The sequence below is a fragment of the Halyomorpha halys genome, unplaced genomic scaffold (assembly GCF_000696795.3).
Source record: "Halyomorpha halys isolate HHAL.00 unplaced genomic scaffold, Hhal_1.1 Scaffold978.1, whole genome shotgun sequence".
Lineage (NCBI taxonomy): Eukaryota > Metazoa > Arthropoda > Insecta > Hemiptera > Pentatomidae > Halyomorpha > Halyomorpha halys.
Window position 1 is genome coordinate 163,026 of NW_027105627.1, and position 5,070 is coordinate 168,095.

Here is a 5,070-nt window from a genome sequence, read left to right on the forward strand (position 1 = left end):
TTGCCGATTTAACCAGAACCAGATACCAATCCTTCCATGATAAACTTCCCAACCACCCAAACCAACTCGTTTCTAACCTGGCTTCTCCTTCACTACCTAACAATTCTCCTAGGCGTCTGAAAAGAAGATGGCCTCGAGATCTTCTCCTTTAGAAATGTTTTGGAGTTTTATCAATGGGTAGATTCTTCACATGTTTGTATTATGTCATAATATTACTTACAGCAAATTTACTTGGTGTGTATATATGTATACAGTTGTAAATAACAATAAATAAATTATTTAAAAAATATATTTATAAGTTAAGAATATAAAACATTGTCATTGTAAATGTATAAGTTAAATTTTCTAAATAATTGAAATATAAGCATGTTTTTTAAATTTAAAATAAAATTAATTTTTAATTTCTTGTGGAAGTTTAATAAAATGTCTATCACGTTGTTTGTAAGTTAAACAATACCGAATTGAATACTTTGTTTAATTGTGTTCTCATACCTGAAGTTGCCTTACTGGATGGCTTTTATAATTTCATATTTAGTGGTCGGCTTTGTCTCATCTTCATAACTCAGTTTAGAATTTATTGCTCGGGGGATTGAGGACTTCAAACGAGCGACTCAAGTGCCCTTGATGGGACATCAAATTACTGACGGATGCTATGAGAGCCCTCAGAGCTAAGTGATGATTCGGAAAGTTTACAATGAGATTGTCAAACAACTGAAGCTGTCTAATGTTTCTCTTCGTGGAAGATGGGGCTGGATCCAATTTCAAAGGGAGCAAAGAATAAAAGGGCCCCAGTTTGAAGTCTAATAGGACAGATTAAGTTGTAATCGTCTCTAGAGTCCCCTTCTCTTGTTGACCTAGGTTTGAAGAAAGTCCAATTTCTTTAAAAACTAGAAATAGAATAATTTTTCGTTTTACTTTTTAATAGTATCATCTTATCTAGGCGTTATTATAAGGGACAATTTATCTTTAAGGGAATATTTAAAACCAACTGGAAGATCGCTGATTGATCGTGTGTAATGATAAATGGAAGATGGTCAGGGTGCGGTCAAAACTCAAATATTGATAAACTATGTTAATTGAGCCAACGTTTCCCCCACGTCGCAGGGCTTCATCAGGGCTAAAAAAAAGTACACATAAAAAAATAAATGAAAAGTTAAAAGGTTAAACAATGAAAAGTAAAAATTAAATTAAATAAGAAAAATAAAAGGTTGTAAACAATAAATGAAAGAAGGAAATAACAGATAAAAAGAAGGAATATAAAAGAAATTACAAACGAAAAGATGGGAAAAGAAGGATAAGAATAAAGGAAGAAAATGAACGAGACAGAAAACGTACCAATAGAGGTATTCAAGATGTGTTAAATGTAAAATGTTTTACCATGTTAAATGTTGTAAGTATAGGATTACGAGCAGTCCTGTTTAAAGTCTTGTTAAATGCATAAGAGCTTCTAGTGGATTTTCTGAGCGCCTTCCTTTATTACCTTTCTTTCCAAAACTTCATGTTACTGTTTACTTCTAAGTTTTGATTAAAGTAATTTATTACAACATCCCTAAAGTGAGTGAAAAGTGGAAGTTGTGTAAAAGTTTGCCTACTAAGTGTCTTGTTGATCTTCCGACTTGTGAGGAAGAGAATCAAAATGAGCTAATTGATAACTGTTATTGCACTATTATTATTGTCATTCATTGCTTTATTAGTTTTAAAAACATCCAAATCAATACTAACACATTCAAAGCACAAACTACGAGCAAGTAACCTAACACGACGGTAGAGCTCAGCTGGTCTGTAGCATGACATCATTCTCCATTTAACAGACCTAGTAACAGACTCTCAACCATGTTATATCGTTTTATGTAAATATTGTATATATTATTTTATCATTGTTATTTTATTTATTTATTTTTAAAAGCAAAAAAAAAAAAAAAAAAAAAAATACGGGCTCTTCTCTGGGTTTGACCCGCATTGCTAGACGGTGTTGCAGGTCTCAGCTGCCCCTTGTGTGCAAGAGACCGGTTGAAAGTTTTTTCACTCTAATTTTTTCTTGTTTTAATCAAAATTGGTACCTTAAAAAAAAAAAATTCATTTGGAGCCCCATATATTTAAGGCTACCTAAAACAGTAATAACTTAATAAAACGCCATTTAAAGAAGAAGAAATGTGCTAAAATTTAAAACATTAAATAGTTTTCGTTATAATGATCGTTCGTTTTAAATTTACTTTTAGTCGGTGTTTGAACATTTTATATGCGTTGTAAGAAGGAAAATATGCAATTTATTTTTTAAATCGAAGTTTCTTGTATTACTTCAAAAAACTCCTGAACCTTTAACAAGTATATACAGAGTAAAATGCTAAATTTATGTTATTCTAAAACTATTGTTTTTTTGAAGTACAACATTACTTCAGAAAAACAATAGTTTTATTTTAATATTTAGGAAAAACATTTTAACTTGGAAAATATTTTTCCTCTAGTTTATTATGAAATTCATTTACAGTTCTTTTATTATTACCAACAATGAAAGCTAGTTAATTAAATCAAATAATGTTAAAGATACTTTTGAAGAAGCTATTTAAAAATTACTATGGCTAAGCTCTGTCAGATTATTCCAATGACGATCAGATGATATTGAATATAATAAAATTTCCTATAATTGAGTACCAAATTATAGGTTAGAATAAATTTTTTAGTCAAAATTTATGTTCGATAACTTAAGGTGAAATAGATGATGTAAAGTTAAAGACCTTAAGTCGATTTTAGTGAAAAAGTTCTTGTAACATCCCATTAATGTACTTACTAACATTAAATACTTTATTTCAGTTTTATAAAACTTTCAGTTTTTGAAATAGTTTGTTCACATACACACACAATCTATTTTGCGAAACCTGCTCATTTGGACTCAACAGGACCTTAAATCTCCAATTTGAATTTTTTTTACAATACTTTTCATTACTACATATTTCATATATTGGTAAGGACATATAATAAAAATTAGATAAATGATTTTATACAGATATTGTATTAATATGTTAGCAAGTATTATTATTTACATATAACGATTTTAATCAAAATTCGTTCTTGATTAAGAAGTATATGTTTGGGAAAACAGTTGTTGCAATATCCCTGGTATATATCTTAAATTCTTAACTTAAGTTTCGTACAATGTTTATTTTTTTTTTTAGCTAGCCTGTTCACACAAATACAAACCAGTTTGCTTAAATAGTTATTTGGACCCAGAAGACATCAAAATGTATATTCCTTCAAAAACTCGGATCGAAATTTTTACAATCGCATTACTTTATACTTCATGTTTAGATAAGTAAATTAAAAATTAGAGACATCTTTCAACAATCAAGGATTGAATATAAATTTGTATAACCGAACAAGAGAATCAAAACAGTAGAGACAATATTACGCAGAAGTTGGTATACACAAGAGGGGAGACTTCACGTGGCAATATTCCCACCGTTAAGAGAGCCCACAACCACAACAAACAGGATCCTCACCAAATTAAACCTATCACTTTTCGCCCCCCTTCTTCCCCACGTAATATCTCCTGTCTCATCCTGTCACTATAAATATTGTCCCCTGTCTTCGCACCTTCAGCCGAAGGGAACACCCCTACCAAAGTACACTTAAGAGATATGGTAGAAATATTGAAACTTTATTAGTGTAATTAAAAAAATTGAACGGTTAATATGCATATATTTTTATATACCGCAATATAAAGAGCAAATGAACACTAGGTAATTTTTAAAATACAATTTGAAAATTCTAAATGCATAGAGTTTCTAAAATATTAGCGAGTGATTCACAAGTCAAGGTTTATCCAATTCAGGTTTCATCAAAACAGACAACACATATGCGCTCACAAAATTCAGCACATTTTAAACTTTTTTCTTCTCATTTTACATCATTCTGTTGTGCCATATTAGCGAAGAGGAGCATCCAGCCTGGATTGCATCTGTTCCTTTTCCTGCCGTGTTCTTGGCTTGGTGGAGATTTCGATCTGTTCTCTTCCACGAACAAGATCCTTGGTCAGCCTCGAGGTCTTCTACTCCTAGAGTCGTAGTTACTATTTTTGTGGATCCCGGTAATCCTTCATCCTTACGACATGGCCGAACCACTTCAGCTGGCGAACTTCCGAGACCTGCTTCATGGAAAGGACTCCTAGTCTCTGATTCTCTTATTCCGGATACAATCCTTTCTTGTCCTCCCTAAGTAAGATTCTTTTGAGAAACCTCATTAAAAGAAATGTTAACTTAGGTCAAAAACTCTGCATTGGTTTGCTCTGCACGCAACGGTTGCTTACCAAATTAATTTCAGTTGATTTCATAGCTGGTTTTAAAGGAAACATTTTTTACTATTCACGAAAGCAAGATTTCATCTTACTCTTATGGCAAAATAAATACTTTAGAAGTATCTTTGTTGATGATTCGGCATTTAAGCTAAGCCAAAATTTTTCAATGAGGATATTTAATATCAATTAAATGTACAATGATATAACTATCTTAATTAAAATCGGTAGAGCAGTTTTATAAAGCCGATGATATTACGTTGCTGTTGGAATAAGTTAATTTTAACGTTATTTATTTTTTAAATCCCAAGCGCATTACCCATAGATATGTTATTTCAGTTTTATAGAACTTTTCATTTTTGGGATAGGCTTTTCAGACAGACACACTCTTATAGAACATTTTGGGAGACATGGTTATTTGGCTTGAGTCCAAATTAAAATTATTAATATTTCCTATTTCTCTGAAAACACTGATTAAAAAAATTCCATGATCTCAATAATCCCCATTACTATAAAGTTCATATATTGGTTTGGGATAATAAAATAACATGTTAATAATTCCGGAGGTATAGATCCTATATTTACTATATGTACATATTTTAATTTAATATTTATAAGTAATGTTGCCGATTTAACCAGAACCAGATACCAATCCTTCCATGATAAACTTCCCAACCACCCAAACCAACTCGTTTCTAACCTGGCTTCTCCTTCACTACCTAACAATTCTCCTAGGCGTCTGAAAAGAAGATGGCCTCGAGATCTTCTCCTTTAGAAATGTT

The 5,070-nt window shown here is 31.3% G+C and overlaps 1 protein-coding gene across 1 annotated transcript in view; it reads right to left on the bottom strand.

The window, feature by feature from the left end:
* VAChT (Vesicular acetylcholine transporter) overlaps positions 1-5,070 on the bottom strand; it is a 42,266-nt gene that overhangs the window by 23,826 nt on the left and 13,370 nt on the right. The gene's annotated exons all lie outside the window — the stretch shown is intronic.